This window comes from Coregonus clupeaformis, chromosome 7, assembly GCF_020615455.1.
Source record: "Coregonus clupeaformis isolate EN_2021a chromosome 7, ASM2061545v1, whole genome shotgun sequence".
Taxonomy (NCBI): Eukaryota; Metazoa; Chordata; class Actinopteri; order Salmoniformes; family Salmonidae; genus Coregonus; species Coregonus clupeaformis.
The window spans coordinates 60751800-60765244 of NC_059198.1; the positions used below are offsets into that span (position 1 = coordinate 60751800).

At 43.6% G+C, this 13445-nt stretch overlaps 1 protein-coding gene across 2 annotated transcripts in view; it reads right to left on the minus strand.

Moving 5' to 3' along the window:
• LOC121569821 (cadherin-6-like) overlaps nt 1–13445 on the minus strand; it is a 75153-nt gene that overhangs the window by 50129 nt on the left and 11579 nt on the right. Inside the window, exon 1 of one of the 2 annotated variants that reach the window (XM_045221443.1) lies at nt 6977–7091. The exons of the other annotated variant lie outside the window; for it this stretch is intronic. The gene's annotated coding sequence lies outside the window, so the exon portion shown is untranslated. Of the gene's footprint in view, nt 1–6976; nt 7092–13445 lie in introns of those variants that run through there. 2 annotated transcript variants of the gene reach the window in all.

A 13445-nucleotide genomic window follows, 5' to 3' on the forward strand; every position in this document is an offset into this window, starting at 1 on the left:
TGTGTGGGTCTCTCTCTGTCTCTCCTCTCTCCCGCTCTCTCTCTCTCTGTCTCTTTTGTCTCCTAACGAGAGAAGATAAGCGACACAGAGAGGCAGTACCCTATCGCGCCCATTAAGCCACGGCAACCCAACCTTCACGGCAATGCAGAAGGAGCCCCCGGAGGGGGCAATTAAAAGTGAGATAGGAGAATGTCAGCCACGGGCGAGGGGGGTTGAGGGGGGTTGGCAGGTACATGGCCCTGGTACAAACCAAAGAAGAGGCCCTTAAAGGCTGCTAATGTGAGACACTGTCAGTGACAGGTTGTTTCATAGTTTCCCTTCTTTCCCTTCGCCTTGACACAACGTTGTCACCCTCTGAATTCATTTTATTATTTTATTAAGAGGACATGAGCTACATCCCAAATGGCACCTTATTCCCTATGTAGTGCAACCAGGGCCCTGGTCAAAAGTAGTGCACTACATAGGGAATAGGGTGCCATTTGGGATGCAAACACGGATACAGACCAAGAGAGTCACTCCCTCACAGTATCGTTCTCCATGCTATTATTCTCTAGTGCTTCTTCTTGGCTAAATGTATCACTAAATCCCACTTGGTGCATTGGGAATAGAGCATCTGACCCACATATAACGCTTTAGTTTTTTTGTGTGTCTTTGTTTCAGTTATTGTCTGTGGGAGCATTGAAACCCAACGGATGGGTTACTGGGTAGGGTTTAGGTTTCCTTGTCCTCAAGTCACAAGGATATAAAGTAAGTAGCGTAGGACGAGCCAGGACGGCCCATAGGGCAAGAGCCTACCACTTGTTTTTGCAGTGTGATGTACATCACCTGGACAGGACACTACTCTGTCACAAGGTTTTTAGTAATGAGCCAAACCATTGGGAAGAGAGTGTTTGGCTGGCTGTTCTTGTTTCGCCAATCTCCTCGCCTCCTCTCAGTAACAGAAGAAACATAACACCTTCTATATTTTTCTGTCCATATACTGTATATTGATCTTTGGCTCAACTGGGAGAGTCTGTCTTTGTCTTGAAAATGACTTTTTTTGCTGCCTTACTTTAATGAAAGAGGATTTAGAAGAGAAGCTGGAGGATGTTGAGAAGTATGTGGCAGCATGTAGCAGACAGAGTACTTCCCCTTTATAGAGCAGTAATTCTCCTTCACAAAGCGTGTACATGTACACGCTTTCTCTCGATAGAAAGTCTGAGGGTCCTTCCCTTGTTTGTACAATTTTTTGGCTTTGCTTAGGTTGTTTAGGTTAATTAGCAGAACCTGTTTATTCTCTTAGGGTCCCCTTAAGGCTGAACCATAATCACACCTTAGTCACATCTCCTAAAGGCGTCCACATGCTTCCCAGCCTAAACAGTTTGGGAGAGTTTGTACATATATTTTGACGACATTTTGTGCTGTTTTTGTTCGTTTTGAACTTCGGTGAGGGTTTTTCGGCAAAAGTTTTATGGAGGCAAGCCGAAGTTCAGAGCCAAAGTCTTCTTCAATAAAGTCTGTTGTCATTCAACGAGAGACGACTTGTTTTCATGCAAATTTTTTCATTGAGAAATACTGCACCAAACATCTTAATTTGATGTAAAATTGTGCGACTAAGATGTCCTCGGCAAAAACATCAAAATTAATGACCGATTTCTTTAGTTATTTTAGATTAATTTGGACTATTCTGAGGAAGTGTATACTGGCTATGGCGTCTCAAAATGGACAAACAGTACTATTGCCAATTATTTCTTGTTTTTCAAGCGATGGTCTTTTAAGGGAGTATGCGAGCACACTCGTTCAGTTTGGCTAGCCGAGTTTGGCTAGGCGCCAGCCGAACTGAAGCATACTGACGCCTTAACTGTAATCAAGGGAGGATAATCAACCCTCACCTCTAACTGAACCAGGTTAATAGAAAGGAGCGGGTATGCAGAAGTGCATATAAAATATTATGGTTTATTGTATATCTTGACAGAGGAGACAACATTACTCCTTGCTAACATTTCTCCATCTGCACCCGCTCTCAGGCTAGCAGAGGTAATATCCAGGCCATTAACCAATGAGGGCCTATCAATTAAGACAGTTATAACCAATAAGGACGATGCATTCTTCGATCATGCCCTGAACAAGTGCATAATAACACTGATGCATATTCTCATACACAACACAAACAAATTAACCTGTACCATCCTTGTCAGGGGGCAGGGGTGTGTTAGTCCGAACCATCTCTGTCAATGTTCTGGGGGTGTTCCCTCAGCAATACATCCACGTGTAGCACTCCAGAGCTCATTGCAAACACCATTACCTTGCCTGGCTGCTCAAATTCTTACCAAATAACCTGATAAATCATAAGATCTGGGCCAAGTCAATGTGACTGGGCCATTTCCCTGGTGCATCCCTAATGACACCCTATTCGCTATATAGTGCACTACTTTTGACTAAAGCCCTATGGGCCCTGGTCAAAAGTAGTGCACTATATAGGGACTAGGGTGCCATTTGGGACGTAGACCCTGTTTCTCGTTATATCCAGCCCCACTATCATTCAGAGACGCCCCCATCACTCAACCCAAGCAGGATCTCCACAGCCGCCAACTTCCAGAGCGCCACCGCCGCTCACATTCACAACACTTGTCTTCACCACATGTATGGCCCAGTTTCGATACTGCAACATAGGCTACTGGTGTAACCCTTTCTTTCCAGTCTTTGTATTGCCTTAGCCTCTTTAGCTCAGGTCGTGTGTGTTAAAATGGGTCTACTACTATACTGGCTTCTCAACATACTGTTCTTTGATCCCAAGTCTTTGTTCTCTTTCTTTCTTTTCAATCCTCTCTCTGTTTATATACAGTGGCTTGCGAAAATTTTCACCCCCCTTGGCATTATTCCTATTTTGTTGCTGTGGGGATGGTGTTCTCGGGGTGATGAGAGGTGTTGGGTTTGCGCCAGACATAGCGTTTTCCTTGATGGCCAAAAAGCTCAATTTTAGTCTCATCTGACCAGAGTACCTTCTTCCATATGTTTGGAGAGTCTCTCACATGCCTTTTGCTTATTTTTTTTTCTTTAAGCAATGGCTTTTTTCTGGCCACTCTTCCGTAAAGCCCAGCTCTGTGGTGTGTACGGCTTAAAGTGGTCCTAAGGACAGATCCTCCAATCTCCGCTGTGGAGCTTTGCAGCTCCTTCAGGGTTTTCTTTGGTCTCTTTGTTGCCTCTCTGATTAATGCCCTCCTTGCCTGGTCCGTGAGTTTTGGTGGGCGGCCCTCTCTTGGCAGGTTTGTTGGGGGCGGCAGGTAGCTTAGTGGTTAAGAGTGTTGTGCCAGTAACCGAAAGGTCACTGGTTCTAATCCCCGAGCTGACTAGGTGAAAATCTGTTGATGTGCCCTTGAGCAAGGCACTTAACCCTAATTGCTCTGGATAAGAGTGTCTGCTAAATGACGTAAATGTAATGTAAAATGTTGTGGTGCCATATTCTTTCAATTTTTTTATAATGTATTTAATGGTGCTCCGTGGGATGTTCAAAGTTTCGGATATTACCCAACCCTGATCTGTACTTCTCCACAACTTTGTCCCTGACCTGTTTGGAGAGCTCCTTGGTCTTCATGGTGCCGCTTACTTGGTGGTGCCCCTTGCTTAGTGGTGTTGCAAACTCTGGGGCCTTTCAGAACAGGTGTATTATATACTGAGATCATGTGACAGATCATGTGACACTTAGATTGCACACAGGTGGACTTTATTTAACTAATTATCATTATTCTGACGGTAATTGTTTGCACCAGATCTTATTTAGGGGCTTCATAGCAAAGGGGGTGAATACATATGCACGCACCACTTTTCCGTAATTAATTTTTTTGAATTTTCTTAAACAAGTTATTTTTTTCATTTCACTTCACCGATTTGGACTATTTTGTGTATGTCCATAACATGAAATCCAAATAAAAATCAATTTAAATTACAGGTCGCAATGCAACAGAATAGGAAAAACACCAAGGGGGATGAATACTTTTGCAAGGCACTGTAGTGGATGGCACTGTGAACATGTCCCTGTGTTACTGTTTACTGTAGTGGAAGAGGCTCCCCCCCCTCGTCTCTGTGAATAATTTAATCCTTTACATTTTAGCAGACGCTCTTATCCAGAGTGACTTACAGTTACTGGCCCCCCGTGGGAAACAAACCCACAACCCTGGCGTTGCAAGCACCATGCTCTACCAACTGAGCTACAGGGGACTAGTTTGTTTGTTTGTTCTTGTCTCCTTAGCTAGCACAGACTCAAAAAGGAAATCAAAAGGAGGTTTGTTTTGAAGTGTCTGTCCTATATCTGAGATATAAGAAAGCTCAACATTTATTTATTTATACCGTGGAATGACCCGTATACCTTTGATGTGGAAATGCACAATTCACTTCTAATAATTTTTACGTCCCGGTAATGGGTAACCTTCAGACGAGTCCTGTGAAGCTGAAATGTCCGTGTTCGTGAGTCTCAACTATCGATAGTGGGGTCCAAATAGATTCTCGCTCAAACCATTCGGACTTCATATGCGAATGGCAGCACATCGGCAGATTCAATTAATTGCGACGTAGCCCATGCAAAAACAGGAAGTCTCTAGCGTAAACACACAGGGTTTTATGTAATAAAATGTGATGACGTCACCGATTTCCACAGGGGCACAGATATATACCTTTGAGGTTTGGTATTTAGTCTGCATTCAAAATGGTGTCCTATTCCCTAAATAGTGCACTACTTTTGACCAGGGCCCAAAGGGACTGGTCGAAGGTAGTGCATTATGTAGGGAATAGATTGCAATTTTGTTGTTTACAACAGAGAAGGAGGAGAGAACTCAGCGGGGGGTTCGACTGGTTCCCCTGCCTTACTCATTACTTATTTCCTGTCTGCCCATTGTGCTTCGGTGGTGGGTACTGTATGGGAGCCTCTATTCCTATGCAAATGACCTGTGTGTGTTTGTGCCAAGTGTGTGTGTGCGTGTGTGTGCATGTGTTTGTGTGTGCCAAGTGTGTGTGTGTGTGTGTGTGTGCCGAGTGTGTGTGCCTGCCATGTGTAGTCAAGTGTGAAAGCCTATTCTCTCAACAATTATCCCAATACACAGTCCACAGAAAAAATAAAACACCCCAAATATATCAATACAGAAATAAACACACTCAAAGCAAATGTAATTAAAAAAGGTGTTGTTATTATCCATTATTCATTGTTTTGTTTGTTCTGCTTTAATAATGTACCTGGAGATTAGATCGACTGCTAACAAATCCTTACTTTTTTAAATGAATGGTGCAATTTAGAAGCGGACGCATTGATTCAGCAACACAAAGGTCAAACAGCGAGCTGTGAATTGAAAATCAGAGTGGCCGTTGCATTCCCACGTTTAGTTTGTTTCATTTCCCTCTCTTCCTCTTTCTAGCCTGGTGGTGACAATTACAAACAGGGGGACCTTTGTAAAAACACATCTCCATTCAAGCGTCTATTGACGCTGTAAACAGCAGGTCAGCTACATAAAACAGATAAAGCAACCGACCCAATTGTCACACAACACTACATAATTCATGGAGCCAAAACAGAAGACATTACAAATCTAAAGTATTAGGGCTTCTTCTTCCTCCTCTTCCGCCGGCCGGAGAAGAAGAATGTATTTTCCTGGAAGCTCCCAGTAAAACAGCTGCTTTTACATTATTAATGTTTTAGTCAGAGGGTTGAGTCATACATGCACTTTGTAAAGGCGTACTGTATACTTTATACAATTATAACATTGTAAGGATATGGTATATGTCCTTGTCCTAAATAAACGTGTGATTACCATGCTTCCATTCAGAAAGTAATAGTGGTTATCCTACAGCAGCAATCAATTTCTCTCAGTGTTTGATTGTGCTCCAATGAATGGCTTGGTGGAATTCGCCTCTTTCATTTCTAACCACTCTGTCTGTGAATTCCTTAGAGATGTGGCCTGGCGTAACCTCTGTTGACCCTAACAGTGACTCATGATGACTTACGGCAATATGTTATTCCTATGGCTTGAGTTGCCTAATCATTGAAATGAAGTGATTTGAATGTGTTTATTTTTTTTATAGGCACTCTAATGAATGAACCACACACACAAACACACACACACACCAATAGAATGAATGCCTAAACAGTATACAGGACCCCCCACCACTCTAAACACACACACACAAACAGACACACACTTTTTAATAATGCTCACCTCTCCTAGTGACCAGGGTGACTTCCAGTGCATGTTTAATTACCAGGCACTTCAGGGGTCTGGCTGAACAACAACCCCAGCCACAGGTCACTGTGATACACTGTATCTGACCATATGGGCTGGAGACCCAGGGGCCATTGGCAGAAAAGAGAGGGTGCAGAGAGGGGTGGATGGTGGACACAAGCCCTTGGCACCAGGCAAAGCCAACAGGCAGCCACTAGACTAGGGCATAGGATTTAATATGAATTTGTGGATGCCTTATCGAACATGAGCCACATTGCTAACATTTCAACCTCAGTTTCTATCCCATTTAAGATCTGGGCCGTTAATGTACTGTGCTGATAGGGTGGAACTTTGTTTTCCTGTACTAAGATACAGGATCACAACCGGTCTAGTCAAAGGAGACAGTCTGTAAAGCGTGTCTGTATATCCATCATAACCTTACCACCCAGCCTTTCTCCCCCACTGCCCCTATCCACCCTCTACCCAAACCCCATTGCCACCAACACAGCTCCAGCACGGTGTTATTTCAGATAAACAATCAATACCACAGTAAAGAGGCAGAGGAGGCTACCTGCTTTTAAACAGCTAGATGAGGAAAATCATTCAGCCCAATGTCATGGGTGGACTACAGGCAACCAATCCCCTCATGAACTTTCATTATCCCCCACCGTCATTTATTTGTATTTGAGGTCAACAGATACACTCACTCACTCACACAAACGTTCTCTTTTTTCCCCTGGCCTTAGTCTCAGAATGAAAGACCCCACAGCATAAAAAAAGTAATACCTTACTTTTTGCTTTTCGATCGATGTCACAGGGCGAGGAATGGATGTTTTAACACGACTCCCAGGCCAAGCATTTCCACTCCAAAGTATCTGACCCTTTTCTTTTTGATGATTGCTTCTAATCCACATATCTGGCCACTCCATTTCTACACTGTGACGATGATGACTCTATCTATAAAAGGGCAGAGCGAGGCGGATCCTGCTGCTGTTAGCTCTAAGGCCCCTTCTTGCCCTTTACAATGCCTGTGTGTAATCAATACATTCCCTGCTACAGTCCATGCACAGCCATCGAAATAAGCAGTTATTCGGAACTTCTGTGAATATCTGACAACAAAGCTGTATTTATCAGAAGTCCCACCAAATACCCCCTCCATACTTGGATTAAACTATTTGTATTCATCCCCAAGTAAAACCCCCAACTGCCCACTTCCATTCAGCTTTTGTTTTCCTGGATATGGCTCGTGGAAGTCACGCATGCACAGGCATGCACACACACACACACACACACACACACAGAGGAGAGGCACGTTGCTAGAGCTGGGACCTGGCTGAATGATTCTAGGTTATGTTTACTAATACCGCAGCTCACTCTTAGCTATATTAGGGAGCACCAGGATTTCTATTACAGAGGGAGAAGGGGAGCCGGCCGGGAGGAGGAGAACCGGCCGGGAGGAGGGTGAGCCGGCCGGGAGGGGGGAGGAGAGGAGGACATAGGAGTAGAGGGGAGGCAGGCAGGCTGGGAGGGCCGCAAACGTCAGATAAAAAAAAATACTCAGTTGATTTGCACCTTCATTACTCTCCCTAACTCTGCTTATTTCAAATCATGATGCTGTTTTATGAGCTGAATCCTCCATTAGGACAAAACTGGGGAGACAGTGCTCTATAGTCCATAAACCAGCTATAGCAGTACAGCCGTACAGTACAGTACACCCTGCTTTTGTCCCAAATGGCACCCTATTCCCTATATAGTGCACTACTTTTGACCAGGGCCCAGGTCAAAAGTAGTGCACTATATAGGGAATAGGGTGCCGTTTGGGATGCAAAACCTGCCACCACTCGTTCTACTCAGCACCTCGACAGGGGTGAGCAGGGAGAGGCGTGGAAATGACAGCAGCCATGAAAACAGAGATTCAAAACGTCCTGAGACATCTTTTACTGCCTCTTTTACCCCTATGTCAGTGAGCATAGAGGTATGTTGGTTCATTGAGCTAAGCTGCCTACAGAGTGAGAATGTGAGATCATAGACAACATGCTCACTCACAGATTGTTCATAAAAAATGTGTGGGGAAATATTGAAGTTTTTCTTTGGAGTGCTGTCCATTTCACTGTTCAAGAAGAGTAAGAGTGCCCTCCATAAATTTACAGACCCAGAGGGCATCAGAGGCTTATGTTTATTCTACAGTCACACATTCTGAAGACGTTACGTTACTGACAAGTTTCCGGGCGGCAGGTGCCAGTTTGTTTGTGCATGTGCATATGTATGTGTGTGGAGGGGAGGGGAGGATGGTCGATTTAGAGACCTAGGCCCTCATAAATTCAGCAGATAGGATCAAGAATGTAGGTGGAGGTCGGGAGAGATGGCGGAAGTGGATGCTGAGTTCGAATCAAGCAGCACGTCCAGCAAAGTTGGTGAAGCTGAATGTCCTGAATGGACAACAGTAGTGTTGAAAAATGGAACAAAAAGGAAATTGTCTAAAATTGGAGTGGAGGATACATGTATGAACGATAATGAATAGTTTCTTGTTGGGATGCCTTTGTTGAGTAAGGATGCATATGTGGGAGACCTGTTTGAGGTGTCGAAAATGGTGAAGTATGCACTGTGAAACATTGAGTCTGTTAGAGTGACCAGGAGTGGTCTTATTTGGATGTATTGTATTTCTGAAGAACAGAGGAAGATTGCAGTGGGCCTCAAAAGAATCCGGACAACAGAAGTATCGTGCTTTGAACTTTGGAGCAGTGCACCCATCAAAGGGGGTGACAACAGATGTTCAGGATGCATACCTGAAGAGAATTTCTGGTGTGGTTGGTGCCCGGCGTCTGACTCGCTGGGTGAATGGAGAAAAATAAGAAAGTCTGTTGTTCCTGTTGTTTTTTGATAAAGAGCAGTTACCTACGCATGTGAAGCTTGGTTATGTAAGATACGCTGTAAAAGCTTTCGTCCCCAAACCACTGCAGTGTAAACATTTTAAAAGATTTGGCCATGTTTCAAGTGTGTGGAGGCGGACGGAGTATACTGAAGAACGGTGTGGATAATGGACAACGGTGTTGCAATTGTGGTGGGGACCATGATCCCGAGTTCCTGGAGTGCCCTGTAAGGGTGAAGGAGATAGAGGTGGCAAACGTTAGAGCGGTCAATCTAATCCCCTATCCTGTTTCCATCCCGCACAGTAGGTGGCGGAATGCACATTGAAGTGTGCGAACGCCAATATACCATAGAAGAAGAAGAAGTGTGTAGGTGAGCAGGGATGTCAGTGTGTTGATGTAAACAGGCCTGGGGTGCAGGAGAGAGACACACGGGAGCGGACAAGGGGTTTATTATTTGTAGGCTGCGCCCCAAATGATACCCTATTAACTACATATTGTACTACATTTGCCTAGGGATGGGCATTTGAAATTATTTCACTATTCGAATGCCATGATCTTTTTGGGGGATATCCAGATAGTCGAAATGGGGACTTGGAGAAGCGGTGCATTCTGTTTGTTGTTTCAGCACAGACGGGGGGCAAGAGGAGCAGTGGCTGGTGTGTCTGATATGGAGGGAGAGAGAGAGAGAGAGAAAGTAGCCAAACCGACTTGTGCAAGTTAAACAAACTTGTTGTAGCTCAGCTGGTAGAGCACGGCGCTTGTAACGCTAAGGTAGTGGGTTCGATCCCCGGGACCACCCATACACAAAAATGTATGCACGCATGACTGTAAGTCGCTTTGGATAAAAGCATCTGCTAAATGGCATATTATATTATTATTATATCATCTCATATGGTAGTGTCTGTCTTGACAGCATCAAATCGATGTAAAGAAGCTAGCTAGCTACACTAGCCAGCTAAGTTACTTAGGCTGCGCTCCCCGCATCCTTGTCTACAACAACTCCATTCATATTAAACAACAGCTTACCTGTTGGTTGATCATTGTAGCCTACTCCTTCTCATTTAGCCAAATTAATTGTAATTCCATTTAGCATTGATTAGAAATCTCCCACTTCACTTGCTACATTTGGAGCCTCTGAAGCAAGTGCTGCTTTGACTGACTGACATGGTCTATCCTTGTATTTAGCAATGTCACATAAATCATTTAATAACATTTTACACAAAGCATTTTCATTAAAATAGCATTTTTTCTTCTTCTAAATAATTAATAATCTGGCAAGTAATTTTATATTAACGCCCATTCGGATATTCTAATATTTGAATAACCGTGCCCATCCCTACTTTTGACTAGAGCTTTATGGTAAAAAAGTAGTGCACTATGTAGGGAATAGGATGCTATTTGGGACGCATCATGTGTGTGTACCATCACATTGCTCCCTCCTGCCCTGCTCTGCCTGACTCTCATCTGGAACAGGTTGACAGAATAAGTTGACAGATGCTTCGCCTGCGTCCATTATTTATGAGGTTGAAGAGGGGGGATACGAGATATGGATGGACTGCATTGCATTTCTACAACTGGTCTGCAACTCTGCATCTGTTAGAATTCAAGATCTGACTTTGAAATGGTGTGTATGTAGTGTAGTCTTAGGCAAGTCCATGAATAAGGCCAGGTTTGAAGTTGTGTGTTTGTAGTGTAGGATAAGCGAGTCATGAATAACCACTACACCTGACTGTGTGAATCCAACCCCTGACCCTTTGGAGTAGTTCTCATTCTCTCAAGACAGAAAGAGGCCTAGCTCTTTAGCTCTGGTGTGAAGGGCCATACACACCCACAAACATAGTCTCCTTCTCCATCCCAAAAGTAGCTCTGGTCAAAAGTAGTGCACTACAAAGGGAATAGGGTGCTATTTGGGACGAATACTCAGTCTCCAGCTCTCTTAAAGCCACTTAGAGAGGCTGAGCTGTGAGCGTCGGCCATTTGATTGAATTAAGAGGATGATTAATTTAATCTGCTGGTGAAGAGCTTGAATGACTGAGGACGTCCCACGGGAACAGACGTCCCACGGGAACAGAGGTCTAAACATTATAATTCACAATATACCAACTGCTGGATTCACTTAGCTTGTGTCCCAAATGGCACCCTATTCCCAGTGAACTACTCTGAGTGTCCCAAATGGCACCCTATTCCCAGTGAACAACTTTTTACCAGGGCCTTAGCCACATAAAATTAGCTTCTGGTTATTCTAATGCCTCTACAGCAGGATTCTCCAACCCTGTTTCTGGAGAGCTACTGTCCTGTAGGTTTTTGCTCCAGCCCTAATCTAGCACACATGATTCAAAAAATTAGCTGGTTCATAAACTGAATCAGGTTAGTTTCAACTGGGGTTGGATCGAAAACCTACAGGAGGGTAGCTCTCCAGGAACAGGGTTGGAGAGTCCTGCTTTAGTTATCCCTTACCACTGCTTGTCTGTGTCCCAAGTGGCACCCTATTCCCTATATAGTACACTACTTTTGACATAGGGAAAAGGTTATCATGTGGGAAATAGCCTTAAACTGCTGCTCTTTCTGCTGCTAGTAAGAGTAGCACACCACAGCTACTAATAACAAGCACAATATCATTAATACAAATGGAATGTTTAATGCAATTTGTCAATTTCAAAGAAATTCCCCAAGCATCTTACATCAAATTCAACGTTGTATTGTCCTCGGGGCTAAAACTAACTCTCATTTGGCATCGCCTTCATTAGATCAAACTCAATTAATGAGGAGTACCCTGCAGCCCCTCCACAATGATAGGGGTTCGTGGACTTTTAGGCACACACGCACGCACACACACACACACACACACACACACACACAGTATTGTACAACTAACCTTGTGGGGACACACAATTCAGTCCCATTCAAAATCCTATTTTCCCTAACCCCTAACCCTAACCCTAAAACTAACCCTAACCCTAAAACTAACCCTAGCTCCTAACCCTAAACCTAATTCTAACCCTAACACTAATTCTAACCTTAACCCTAAACCCCCTAGAAATAACATTTGACCTTGTGGGGACCAACAAAATGTCCCCATTTGGTCCAATTTTTGTTTGTTTCCTATTCTTGTGGGGACTTCTGGTCCCCACAAGTATAGTTAAACACGACCACACACACACACACACACACCAACCTCCCTGACAGGTCCTTGCTCTCTTTCTCTTTGATGGACAGACGCATCAGAAAGTAATTGGAGGCCTTTGCAGCCCAAACAAATCCGCCTGTCAGTTAAGTGTGTCACGGCGCCATTTTCAGCTGTTTTGGGTCTCAAAGGGTGACCTTTTCACAAAGGGACTGACTGAGGACATGTAAAGTACAGAAGGGACCCCAGCCCCTGGCCCCACCGATAGGCCTACGTATACACTGTGGTATTGTTGAATTGTTATTAGTACATGGTCATTTTCATTCCAACAGGCTTGTAGGGCCACATCTGGGATTACATATAGGCTGTGTACATTCTCTCTTTCTCGCAAACTCTATTATTAGTGTCCATATTATGACGTTAATTAATTGTCTAACAGTTAGTAGAAACACTTCAAATCGATGAAACGCCAAACTGTTCTGATATGAAAAAGGGAGCAAGGTCAGCTTTGTTTGTGGTCAAAGTGACTGTGGACAGCTATGGATAAAGATTATTATGAGAGATTATTCACAGTCAGGGGCGTCATGCACAGCAGAAATCTGAGGGGGGTACAAAGTACGTGAGGATGGCTTGGGGGGGTGGTCCAGATGCCCCCCGCCCCCCCCTCCCCACATTCCTATGCAACCCTGCCGTAAGTTGGAGATTTTAGCATTTTTCAAACACCTGAAACAACGTTTTCCTGCAATCTAGAGCCATAATTATTATGCTTAATTTCAGGTCCAAAATATGTATATTTTTCTGCATATCTAAGCATACCTCTGTATCCTCCTGACTGGTGTTTCTTTTTTTTAAGACACTAAATATCTTCTCTGCATCTTTGCTCAAATCTGGGTAAAGGATTGAAAGGAATGTGAGTTTTATTAAGTATTAAGTAGTTATTGCTTGCTTTTCTAAAGTCTACAAACCTTTTCCAGCAGGCAGGCCAGCTAAGATACAGTGGGGAAAAAAAGTATTTAGTCAGCCACCAATTGTGCAAGTTCTCCCACTTAAAAAGATGAGAGAGGCCTGTAATTTTCATCATAGGTACACGTCAACTATGACAGACAAAATGAGAAAAAAAATTCTAGAAAATCACATTGTAGGATTTTTAATGAATTTATTGGCATATGATGGTGGAAAATAAGTATTTGGTCAATAACAAAAGTTTCTCAATACTTTGTTATATACCCTTTGTTGGCAATGACACAGGTCAAACGTTTTCTGTAA